This window comes from Macaca fascicularis, chromosome 14 (genome assembly GCF_037993035.2).
Source record: "Macaca fascicularis isolate 582-1 chromosome 14, T2T-MFA8v1.1".
Classification (NCBI taxonomy): Eukaryota; Metazoa; Chordata; class Mammalia; order Primates; family Cercopithecidae; genus Macaca; species Macaca fascicularis.
This window is the reverse complement of record NC_088388.1, coordinates 121797631-121810882: the sequence shown is the minus strand read 5'-3', so window position 1 is coordinate 121810882 and position 13252 is coordinate 121797631. Positions and strand designations below refer to the sequence as shown.

General features: G+C 45.7%; 1 pseudogene; it reads right to left on the bottom strand.

Moving 5' to 3' along the window:
- Window positions 1-4114: 4114 nt before the first annotated feature.
- Window positions 4115-8558, bottom strand: LOC102129105 (SUMO-activating enzyme subunit 1 pseudogene; annotated as a pseudogene).
- Between the last annotated feature and the right edge of the window lie 4694 nt (window positions 8559-13252).

Below are 13252 nucleotides of genomic sequence, written 5' to 3'. Positions count from 1 at the left end.
ATTAATCGGAGTGTTACAGTAAGAAAGAATTCTCCTTTCTTCCTCATTTATTTTTTTATTCAATTTTTTATTTAAATAAGTATGGGTTCATGAATATTGGTTTTAATCTGTGAGTGAACATTTTATTATTATCTTTTAAACATTTTTGTTGTTCAGATTGTCCCAGATCTAGGAGTCCTACCAAGTTGGCTTGTGTCATTTCAACATTGTGTCCATCATTTTTTGAGCACTTCCTTAGTTACTATTCTTCCCTGCCCCAGCCGTATAATCAGCTATCCCTTTAAGTAGACCGGGTTCCTTTTTACTGGAGAATAATATTTAGAAAGAAAGATCTGTGGTGAAACCCCGTCTCTACTAAAAATACAAAAAAAAAAAAAAAAAAAATTAGCCGGGCATGGTGGCGGGCACCTGTAGTCCCAGCTACTCGGGAGGCTGAGGCAGGAGAATGGCGAGAACCCAGGAGGCAGAGCTTGCAGTGAGCCGAGATCGCGCTACTGCACTCCAGCCTGGGCAGCAGAGTGAGACTCCGTCTCAAACAAACAAACAAACAAACAAACAAAAAGAGATCTGGGCACTAGATGCTTACTGCTATTGGGGTGTCATTGCTTCCTCACTCAGTGAGCAGGGCTAGGAAATATACGTATGTGTACACTTAAACATGTCTGTACTTGTTTCTGTCTCTATTAGAAACTATGACTTTGCCAGGTGCAGTGGCTCATGCCTTTAATCCCAGCACTTTGGGAGGCTAAGGTGGGCGGATCACAAGGTCAGGAGTTTGAGACCAGCCTGGCCAACATAGTGAAACCCTGTCTCTACTAAAAATACAAAAATTAGCTGGGGGTGGTGGCGCACGCCGGTAGTCTCAGGTACTCGGGAGGTTGAGGCAGGAGAATTGCTTGAACTCGGGAGATGGAGGTTGTGGTAAGCTGAGATCTCACCACTATACTCCAGCCTGGGCAACAGAGAGAGACTCCATCTGAATAAAACAAAAAACAAAAACCAAAAAAAACTATGATTTTATATTGATACCTCCAGTTCCATTCCAGTTTTCAGGGTTCATTATATTATTTCCCTTTCTTGTTTTTAATTCCTTTCTCTGACAGTAAAAAATTTGGTGGTTATTATTCACAATATATTTACTTATTTGTTCAACACTAGATTACACATAAAACAATTTTAGAATTTCTAACCTACAGCCTTGTGAAAAACAAATTTACTAAATACAGTAAAATATTGTGTGCTCTTTACCTTTAGAGTACATAGTTAACTAACAGTCCAAAGTTACTTAAATCTTTTTTCTCACCTCTTTTATTGTGGTTATGTTATAAATCTGTAATAAATTCAGTGCTTTTTTTTTTTTTTTTTCTGAGACGGAGTTTCGCTCTTGTTGCCCAGGCTGGAGTGCAATGGCGCGATCTTGGCTCACCGCAACCTCCGCCTCATGGGTTCAAGCGATTCTCCTGTCTCAGCCTCCCGAGTAGCTGGGATTACAGGCATGCACCACCACCACGCCTAGCTAATTTTATATTTTTAGTAAAGACGGTGTTTCTCCATGTTCAATGCATATTTTAAAACATAAATAGTATTTGTAAAAATATATTGAAAAACACCATATATATGGAACTGTCTCTCTTGCAGACAACTTGAAGGCTTGGAGAAACATCCCCAGGCTAAGTACTCCCAAGCCTGTAGGAAGGTTAGAACCCTCATCCCTTCCTACCTTACTCCTCTCACCGGATGTCCTTATCTGTTTCTGTATCACCTGTTTCCTTAGTCCTACGGGAAGACATTCTCACAAGTGCTTTAAAAGTCCTGAACCTCACTGCAACCTCCGCCTCACGGGTTCAAGCAATTCTCCAGCCACAGCCTCCCGAGTAGCTGGAACTACAGGCGCACGCCGCAACGCCCAGCCAATTTTTTGTATTTTAGTAGAGACGGGGTTTCACCGTGCCGCGCAGGCTATTCTCCAACTCCTGAACTCAGGCAATCCGCCCTCCTCGGCCTTCCAAAGTGCTAGGATTACAGGCGTGAGCCACCGCGCCCGGCCTTTCTTGTTACTTTTAATACCAGTTTTTTTGCTGGGGAGTTTTCTACGCTATCAGCCCTACTTGAATCAAGTATCTCACTGCAATCCCTTTTCCTTTTCGCGTGTGCTGAAGATGGCCACCAGGTGGCACTTTAGAGTTTCCTTCGGCCCCATTTTGAAAGTCAGCTGCTTGGATTCGGTTGACTTTAGAAAGCAATGTATTTCATGAGATGGGAAGAGATATTCTAGTTGCCTTTTAATTTTAGTTAAGAAATTTCCTCCATTTAGGTCCAAGCAAAATGAAAAAAAGGAAGCACATTTCAGCCTCTCTCCTCTTCTTTGCCTAGGAATCGTGAACTCTTCCCTCTTCCTTTATAAAACTTCTCTCAAGAAAAAACAAACATACATATTGGTTGACAGCCAAAGCAGGTTTATCTAAGAGTGACGGAGCTCCTTAGTCTATCAGCCTCTGCCAAAGAAGCTCAGACAGGACATCAAGAGGCTGGAATTCAGGTAGAAACTCCACCACTGACTCTCAGTACTTCCTTGAGTCATTTAACTTTTTGGGAGCTTCAGTTTTCTTATGTGTAAAACAAATGGATTGAACTCCATGCTCTCAAACACAAATCCCTCAGATGCCAGGTGGATACCATAAATCTATGAAGAGGCTGAAGAGGGGTTTAGGACAACAGGATCTTGTATTGACTAAACTAGAATTACAAAATGCATGCTCTACGAAATGCATTCAAATTTAAATTTGATTGAGAAGACCAAACAAAATACCTCTGGGCATTGAAAGTGTTCAGAAAGCTCCAAGCGTGCAGTTCTTAGACCGGAGAATCTTTATCACTGAGGCTTCTTTTCTTTTCTTTCTTCCTTTCTTTTTTCTTTCTTTCTTTCTTTTTTTTTTTTTTTTTGAGACAGGGTCTCACTCTGCACCCAGGCTGGAGTGCAGTGGTGCAATCTCAGCTCTTTGCAGCCTTGATCTTCCAGGCTCAAGGGATCCTCCTGCCTCAGCCTACCAAGTAGCTGGAACTACAGGCACGTGCCACCATGCCTGGCTAATTTTTGTATTTTTTTGTAGTGTTGGGGTTTCACCACGTTGTCCAGGCTGGTATCAAACTCCTGAGCTCAAGCAATCCATTCACCTCAGCCTCCCAAAGTGCTAGGATTACAGGTATGAGCCACTGCGCCCAGCCTCACCCATGCTCTTTCTGTCTGTTTGAAATATTAGCCACTACCACTGTTCTCCATCACCTCTGCATATCTAAATCCTAATTTGTTCTTACAAAACCCATTCAAATGCCACTCACTCAAGGATGTTTCCCTTGATTTGAGTCTTTCTAAATTAAAAGGCATTTTCTCTTTCTTCTGAATTCCCCTCCTTTTGGCCCTTATTGCTTTTTTTATTGTGTTGTTTATGTGCTGGTCATCAGTCTTTCTCTACATATTTACTTTTAAGCTCCTTGAGAGCAGAGTTCATGTCTAATTAATTTTATGTCTCCAACATCTGGAAAATCAGCCAACAAATATTTATTGAGTACCTACTTGGTTCATGTTTACGTGATTTTAGGCACTCAGCACAAAGTTGTGGAGACTCAGTAAGTGCTTGCTGAATTAATAGTGTTAAATGGCCAGCAGGGACAGTAAAAGTGAGAAAAGAAGATACTACCAAATGTTAGTGAAGACGTGGAAGAACTGGAAATCTCATACTCTGCTGGCCCCTATAATCTTTGCACTCTAGTGTGTTCCAATCACTATTTTTTTTTTTTTTTTTTTTTTTGAGACGGAGTCTCGCTCTGCCGCCCAGGCTGGAGTGCAGTGGCCCGATCTCAGCTCACTGCAAGCTCCGCCTCCCGGGTTTATGCCATTCTCCTGCCTCAGCCTCCTGTGTAGCTGGGACTACAGGCGCCCGCCACCTCGCCCGGCTAGTTTTTTGTATTTTTTAGTAGAGACGGGGTTTCACCGTGTTAGCCAGGATGGTCTCGATCTCCTGACCTCGTGATCCGCCCGTCTCGGCCTCCCAAAGTGCTGGGATTACAGGCTTGAGCCACCGCGCCCGGCCCCAATCACTATTTTTTTTTTTTTTTTTTTTTTGGAGACAGAATCTCTTTCTGTCGCCCAGGCTGGAGTGCAGTGGCATGATCTCAGCTCACTGCAAGCTCAGCCTCCCAGGTTCAAGTGATTCTCCTGCCTCTGCTTCCCAAATAGTTGGGACTACAGGTGCATCCCAGCAGGCCCAGCTATTGTTTTTTGTTTGTTTGTTTTTTGTATTTTTAGTAGAGACAGGTTTTTGCCATATTGGCCAGGTTCGTCTTGAACTCCTGATGTCAAGTGATCTGCCCACCTCGTCCTCCCAAAGTGCTGGGATTACAGGTGTGAGCCACCATGCCTGGCCTCCCATCACTATCTTATGTTGCATGGCAAGAGAGATTTTGCAGATGTAATTAAGTTTACTAATCAGTTGATGTTACAATAGGAAGAGTGAGTGGGCCCAATCTAATCCTATGAGCCCTTTAAAAGCTGAGAGTTTTCTTCAGCTGGGGGCAGAAGAGGAAGTCAGAGAGATTCAAAACTCAAGAAAGACCTGATGCATTGTTGCTGATTTAACAATAGAGGGAGCCCCTGGGCCTGAGAGTGGCCTCTGGAAGCTGAGAGCAGCCCTCAGCTAACAGCCTGCCAGAAAATGGAGACCTCAATCCTGTAAACTGCATGGAACAATTCTGGCAACAACCTCAATGGGTTTGGAAGCAGAATCTTCCCTAGAATCTCCCAGTGAGAACCGAGACCAGCTGACACCTTGATTTTGGCCTTGGAAGCAGAGAGACCAGTTGAGCCTGCCTGCACTTTTGACCTGCAGAACTGTGAGATAATAAATGGGTACTGTTTTAACCTACTAAGTTTGTGGTAATTTTCTATGCAACAATTTCGAAACAAATACAGACACTCAAGCAGCTCTGTGGAGGGACGCACAGAGAGAGGAACGGAGGCTCTCGCTGAAAGCCAGCACTAACTTGCTGGCTGTGTGAGTGAACCACCTTGAAAACATGGATCTCTGTCCCCAGTCAAGCCTTCAGATGACTGCAGCCCTGGCTGACATGTTGACCACCACTTCATGCAAAGGTCTGAGCCAGAAACACCCAACCAAGCTGCTTTGGAATTCCTGACTTACATACATCATTAGAGATAAAAATTTATTCTCGTTGTTGTGAGCCATTAAGTTTTGGAGTAAATTGTTATGAAGCCATAGATCACTAATAAGTGTTCAGTAAGTGTTTACAGACTGATTGGCCACCCTAGGGCATTAGAGCCAAGCAGGGAAATTTCAGGCACCTCTGATGTCTGGTGTCTCAGAATTCCAACCACACCTGCAGCCCCCTCCTCACTAAGGCAGGTCCTTTACCTAACTACCTTTCCCTCCTGCCCTAAATCCTTGCTGGAATTCCTGCCTGAGGTTTTCAGGGTCTAGACTTGCCTGAGTTGCTCTGAACATGCTTAAGTTTCCTTAGCATAAAAATGAGAGAAGGAGGGTGCAGTGGCTCATGCTCGTAAACCCAGAATTTTGGGAGGCTGAGGCAGGCAGATCACCTGAGGTCAGGAGTTCAAGACCAGCCCGGCCAACATGGTAAAACCCCATCTCTGCTTAAAAAAAAAAAAATATATATATATATATATATATAATATATATATATAAAAAAAAATTAGCCAGGTGTGGTAGTACACGCCTATTGTCCCAGCTACTCCAGAGGCTGAGGCAGGAGAATCACTTGAACCCAGGAGGCAGAAGTTTCAATGAGCAGAGATCGCACCACTGCACTCAGCCTGGGCAACAGAGCAAGACTCCATCTCAAAAAGAAAAAACAAAAAGAGAAAGAAAGAAAAAAAAGAAAGAAAAAAGAAAAATGTCTTTCCTAAAATGAGAAAAAAACATTTTTACTTCATGAGAGAGTTGTAAATTAAGCAATAGTGGTATGAACACAAAACACAATACAGGCATTAAAAAGAGAAAAGCTCTGTCTAGACAAATGTGGAACACTAACCAAGACTATTAACAATAACAGACAACAGATATATTTTTAAATGAAAAAAGCAAGGTTTAGAACAAGGTGTACACTTGGCTATCACTCTGTTAGGAAAATTCTATTTAGAATAGCTCTGGTAATAAAGATTGCCTGTGTTTTTCTTGTTACCTAAGATTGACTTTTTTTTCCCCCTAAAGCAAGTGACTTCATTATCATTCCTTTAAAAATAACCAAGGAAAATTCAGACATATGTGAAACACAAACAGCTGTGGTTTGGGAGGTAAACAAAGGTCCAACACAGCCCTGAAATGCAACAGCCTCTGAATGGCCTGGGCCGCATGGGTGACTGGGGTTCTGTTAAAAGGGCAGGCTCCTCCCTCCTAGCCCTGAAGCCCCAGGAACCTGCCTTGAAAGACAAGCTCTCCTACTAATACGCAACTTGCAGGGTCTTGCCCTAACATCCAAGACTTAGTAACATCTCCTTTCTCCCAAAACCCAGCTGGAACTCAACTAATCCTAAATGAAAACTCAAGAACAGCACACCAGATGCCACCTGTTGTTTGTCAGGGTCTCAAACTCCAATGCATTTGCCTGTGGTGGGTTTCCTCTCTAAGGGCACCTGTCTGAACTTGGAGCTGCACTTCCACTGGTGCCTCACGGGGCCTGGGCTTACTCTCCATCTGAAGTCACGCTCCCCTCTGCAAGACGTCAGGTGGGGAGTAAGTCCGAGAAGGTGGCAAGAGGCTCCTAAGCAACAGAGCATGCTCGTTCCTGGCAGGCATCACCCACAATACCCCAGAGGGCTGGCGAGGCCATGACAGCATGAGGACAGAGAAGGGGCAGAGGGGTGCTTGGAAGTGCTCTTCACTCAGGGGAGCTGGCAGGCCCGGGATGCCAGGCTGTCTGAACAGTGCTGGAACAAAGACAGCTGCCCTGCGCCCCTTGTCGAGCAGCTGCTGGTGATGGGAAGCAGCATGACGGCACCACCTCCTTCGTCGCAGGAAATGTTTTGTATTGGGCCAATGACTTCCGTTTTCCTTGCCTGGAGATGCCTTCATGAAGCAGGGGGACAGGGAATATAGGCGGGCATGTTGCAATTGGCATCTCCGGGGCTGCCAAGTCTTGGGTTCACTTGGGGCCAAGGCACTCCACAATCCCATTCCCCTTCATGCCATAGAAGAAGAAGAAGTTGTTGTGAGGAGGGTCCCACTGAGACAGGGCCTTCACAATTTCCTGTGCCAAAATCCCTCCAACCACCGCACACACTGGGGCCATCTTGGAGAAGCAGTACCTGACAAAGTCCTCAGAAAGCAGGTCAGGACTAATACCCGGTGAGTCAAGCACATCGTTTCGTATCTGGAGCAACAACTCGGAATCTTCCCCGTATGTATCAGAACTGGGATCTCTTCCTTTTTCTGTGCGGAACTTTAGGAGCACTTGAAGCAGAAAGTGGCCAGAGGTCGTGTGCTTCAGAGTAGCCTTTGCTTTCCCACTGCTCCAGTCCACCTCCAGGACTTCTTTAACGGGGCAGAAGACCACCTTCTTTTTGACCATCGTTGTCTTAGAAGAATCAAGTTTTACTCTTGGTATCAGGTCCATCTTCTACTCCTTGGCTAACTTTGGCAACTTTAGTTTTCTCTTCTACAAACTCATGTTCTCCTAGATTGGCAAATGTGTATCCATGGTATCCAAAAGCATCTCCTGTAAAGAACTTGATGCTATTTTTGTGACAGATCTGGTCAACTTTAACTATGACATCCCTGGAGCAGCAAGTCAGACACACAGCATCAAAGTGAGTGAAAAATGACTCTGGTTTCTTCTGTATATCCTCAGTGTCCACCTTCACATCCACCATGGGGTTAAGATTCTGAGCTTGCTCCAAAGAGGCTTCAGCCCTGTTTCCGCCAACAGACCCAGTACGAATCAAGAACTGAGCTCCGGGATCTTCTGCTCCGGGATCTTCTGGAGATACCTGTTCGTGATCCAGCATGGGCAGTCCTTTCACTCCAGCCAGGATGAGATTCTTGGCAATTTCAGCCTAGAGTCCTTTCATGCCGACAGGAAGCACCCGGGAGGCCCGAAGCCGCTTTTGGGCCTCCAGTCCCCACAGGCGGATCTGCCAGTCATACTGCACCAGCCTCCTCCCCGCTGATGCTGCCGCCAGTCTCCTCCTTCTCCACCGTGGCGTGGGCTCTTCCTGCCTCAGCTCCGGTCCCGCTCAGGCCAACTGCCCGCCGGCCCCACGCACCGCCAATCCTTTTTTTTTTTTTTTTTTTTGAGACGGAGTCTCGCTCCGTTGCCCAGGCTGGAGTGCAGTGGCTCCATCTCGGTTCACTGCAACCTCCGCCTCCCGGGTTCAAGCGATTCTCCTGCCTCAGCCTCCCAAGTAGCTGGGATTACAGGCACGCGCTACCACGCCAGACTAATTTTTGTGTTTTTAGTAGAGACAGGGTTTCACCGTATTGACCAGACTGGTCTTGAGCTCCTGACCTTGTGATCTGCCCGCGTCAGCCTCCCTAAGTGCTGGGACTACAGGCATGAGCCATCATGCTCAGTCTTTTTTTTTTTTTTTTTTTTTTAATGTAATCTTGCTCTGTTGCCCAGGCTGGAGTGCAGTGGCGAGATCTCGGCTCACTGCAACCTCTGCCTCTTGGGTCCAAGCGATCCTCTTGCCTCAGCCTCCCGAGTAGCTGGAACCACAGGTGAGAGCCACCTCATCTGACTAATTTTTGTATTTTTAATAGAGTCAGGGTTTTGCCATGTTGGCCAGGCTGGTCTCGAACTCCTGACCTCAAGTGATCCACCTGCCTCGGCCTCCCAAAGTCCTGGGGTTACAGGCGTGAGCCACTGTGCCAGACCCAAAATTGCCTTTTGAGAAGAGAATTGGATGGTTGGGGATGGAGAGGAGGGAGAGCTCTTTTTACTGTATAGCTTTTTGTACCTTTTGAATTTGGAACCATGTGTCATGTATTATCTATTAACAATAAATTCCTTCCTTGGATAGAGATTATAGGAGCTGACCACTTTTCAGCTTGCCTACTCCCTTTCCCTAACACATTCACACGCAACCGGAACTCCCTCCATACCCACCTTCTGTTCCCAAGTATACTTGAACATACAACCAAATGCTCTCCTTACAACCACATGGCTCCAGCATTTGTACAAAGGCAACAGTGCATCTGCTGCACTCACAGACATCCCCACGCACGGAGCCAGCGAGCATGCAGTCCTGTGTGTATGTGTGTGCTTGTGTGTACATATATCCATGTGTGCCTTTGACCCAGCCCCTACCCTCTCCCTTTATCTATATCTGTTTCCTGGGTACGTATACCTGGGTGGAGGTCCCTAATTACAAGGGGAAATAGGTTAAAAGTATCCTACTGTAAAGCACTAAATGGGCCTAATTACAAGTGACTGTAAAACTCTAATTATAAGAGGACGCATTAGTTGGAAAAAAAAAAAAAAAAAAAAAGGAGAAGAAGGCAGACCTGAAAATAAAGGACCTGAGTGACAAATGTAGCCTTCTTAGACTGTTGAGAAAAAAGAGCTTAATTGCCCTTTGATAAAACTGGGGCAGTGGGAAAACAACGGGAGGGGTGGGGAGGGGCCAGCAATCAAAGGAGACTCCTATAGACAAGACCTCTCCCCAGGGAGCTCTCTCCGCCACCCCACCATTTCTCTCATAACTGTCACTTGCCTTCTACTGCTGGTGGGACAAAAGAGGAGGAAGTTGTTACTTGCATCCAGCTTACTCCTTCTTCTACTCTCTGAGCTCCCTCAGGAATCCCAGGTCCTTCGTCCCTTTGCACCTATCAAAATCCATTCTCTCAGGTCCCAGAGGAATGGCCTTGTGAACAGGACACACATTCTGATCCTGACCTAGCTACTCACTAGCTATGTGACATTTGTGAGGCACATACCCTAAGCAAACCTGTTTCCTTAATTCCAAACGGGGCTGGTAACATCTCTTGCAGAGTTGTGAAGATGCACAGAATGGTATATGAGAAAGTGCTTTGTCAATGGGAAATTCTTGCACTGTTAGCCATTAGGGACCGGATTCACTGGACTAGATCGAATGTTCTTGGAAGACAGGAATCATGTCTTAGTCATCTCTGCTTCCAGGTTCCTACCTCTAATAGGGTAGAATCTTTTTTTTTTTTTTTTTTTTTTTGAGACGGAGTCTCGCTCTGTCACCCAGGCTGGAGTGCAGTGGCGCAATCTCGGCTCACTGCAAGCTCCGCCTCCCGGGTTCATGCCATTCTCCGGCCTCAGCCTCCCGAGTAGCTGGGACTACAGGCGCCCGCCACTGCGCCTGGCTAATTTTTTTCTATTTTTAGTAGAGACGGGGTTTCACCATGGTCTCGATCTCCTGACCTTGTGATCTGCCCGCCTCGGCCTTCCAAAGTGCTGGGATTACAGGCGTGAGCCACCGCGCCCGGCCAATAGGGTAGAATCTTAAGAGTCACTCTCACTGTGGGGTAAATGGCAGACCTTAACCACTAGGCTATCTTTCCCTTGGTGTGAACAAATGGACAAAACCTTTGGCAATGGGATGAAACTGTGGTGGCCGTAGCATTAATTCCAATATTTATTGACATTTACTGTGTAGCAGGCACTATCCTAAGCAGTTTATATGTATTCTCATATTTGATCCTCTCAATGTTCTTAAGTGGAGCATATTGTCTCCACCATCTCCATTTTAAAGATGGGAAATAGAATCTCAAGAGACTTACCTCAAACTGCACTGCTAGCGAGTAAGGGAGCAGGACTTGAACAAAAACCTACACTCTAACTGTGTAGACTTTAGGCGCCAGCCAGCAGGTGGTGAATGACATTTGGGTTTGGGAGCCTTTCTGTGTGTGTGTGTGACAGAGTCTCGCTCTGTCGCCCAGGCTGGAGTGTAGTGGTAAGATCTCAGCTCACTACAACCTCTGCCTCCTGGGTTCAAGCGATTCTCCTGCCTCAGCCTCCCGAGTATCTGGGATTACAGGCGCACACCACCACTCCTGGCTAATTTTTGTATTTTAATAGAGAAGGGGTTCACCATGTTGGTCAGGCTGGTCTCGAACTCCTGACCTCAGGTGATCCGCCCACCCCGGCCTCCCAAAGTGCTGGGATTGCAGGCATGAGCCACCGTGCCCAGCCAAGACTTTTTAAGTAACCTGCTCATCTATTTATAATTAAAGGCAATAAAACTATTGATTAAAGATCCTGATCATTATGCATTAGCCAACATTTATTCAATAAACAAGTATTTAGTACTTGCTGTCTGTATGGTGCTGTATCCAGTAAATGAAATACATTGATAGTACATTGATCGATAACTGCCTCTTCTTTCATGAAACTTTCTAAGTATTCCAGTTGAATCCAAAAACACTAAACATTTCTGTTCGGCACTCTCTTGGGTAGATAAACATACATCTATTATTAGGCCTTTTGCAATATCTGGAAAAGCAATCATTCACTGAGAGAGAACTACGTGCCAGACATGCACTGAGCACTTTATAAATACTTGCTCGTTTGTTTCATGTCTCTCTTGCACCTTCACTAGAAGGCCAGCTCCATGTTTTGTTTAACATCTCTAGGGCTGACAATACCTGCCACATAATAGGTGCTCAACAAATACTTGTTGGCCAAATAAATGATCTCTTAACACTTCTGCATGACAGATAGGATTATTCTTCCTCTACTGATGAAGAAACTAACACTCAAAGAGATTGAATCACTTGCCCGAGATCTTGCTACTCTGAGTGACAGGCAGAAGTGTGAATGCTGGGTCTGTCTTCTTTCTTCTATAAGTCTCTTCCATCGGAGTTGTCTAGAGCCAGGGACACTAGGTTGAACAACTCTGAGATAAGATGTGAATATGCAAAAGTGTGTTTGTTGGCTGGGCGCGGCGGCTCAAGCCTGTAATCCCAGCACTTTGGGAGGCCGAGACGGGCGGATCACGAGGTCAGGAGATCAAGACCATCCTGGCTAACACAGTGAAACCCCGTCTCCACTAAAAATACAAAAAAATTAGCCAGGCATAGTGGTGGGCGCCTGTAGTCCCAGCTACTCGGGAGGCTGAGGCAGGAGAATGGCATAAACCAGGGAGGCAGAGCTTGCAGTGAGCCGAGATCGCGTGATGGCACTCCAGCCTGGGCGACAGAGCAAGAGAGACTCCGTCTCAAAAGAAAAGAAAAGAAAAGAAAAAAAGTGTGTTTGCGAGGAGGGAGTGGTCAGCGTGCATGGATCACAGGGAGAGAGAGGACTGAGACTGCAAATCATGTTAGTGTGGGAGGCCAGGAATGCTGAGCTGAGAACTTTGAATTTGAAAGGCACTGGTTAATGCAAAATTTTTACTATATTAGAATTGTGTTTTAGAAAGTTTGTTTGTTTTTTTTTTTTGAGATGGAGTTTCACTCTTGTTGCACAGGCTGGAGTGTAACAGTGTGACCTTGGCTCACTGCAAGCTCCGCCTCACAGGTTCAAGCGATTCTCCTGCCTCAGCCTCCCGAATAGCTGGGACTACAGGCGTGCGCCACCATGTCCGGCTAATTTTGTATTTTTAGTAGAGATGGAGTTTCTCCATGTTGGCCAGGCTGGTTTCAAACTCCCGCTCTCAGGTGATCCGCCCGCCTCGGCCTCCCAAAGTTCTGGGATTACAGGCATGAGCCACTGCGCCCGGCCAGAAAGATTAGCAGAAATGTATAGGGTGGCGTAGAGTTCAGAGAGATGAGACCAGTGTCATTAATTCATCATTTGAGGAGGAAGTAACCAGTCATTGAATAGAGGTGATAACAGTAAGAATGGAAAGGAGGTCATGATGTCAGAAGAAACTCAAATGCCTCAAGTAATGGAGCCAAATTGAAATTCAGAGATAGATTTGCAGTGACAAGTAGATGAAGCAGCATCTCTCTTATGGTGACCTCCCCCTTCCTAGAGTTACCTCCAGGTGGGTGGCAGCTTCTGTGGTGGGATTGCTTTAAACCAGTCATCTTCTTGGCAGAGCCTCTGGGAAGCCATTTTTTTAGCAAGTATTTTTGGTGCACTTAGTATTTTATAGGCTCACAGCATCAGCATCGTCACTTTTTCTGCACTTAGTTCAATAAAATGCATTAAGCCCGTACTGTGTTAGGGTTTAAGATATACGAGCAGAGGTGTGGGGCTCTGTCTGGCTTCCTCCTTCAATCTATATGTGACCTCTGTTTTTTGATTCCAT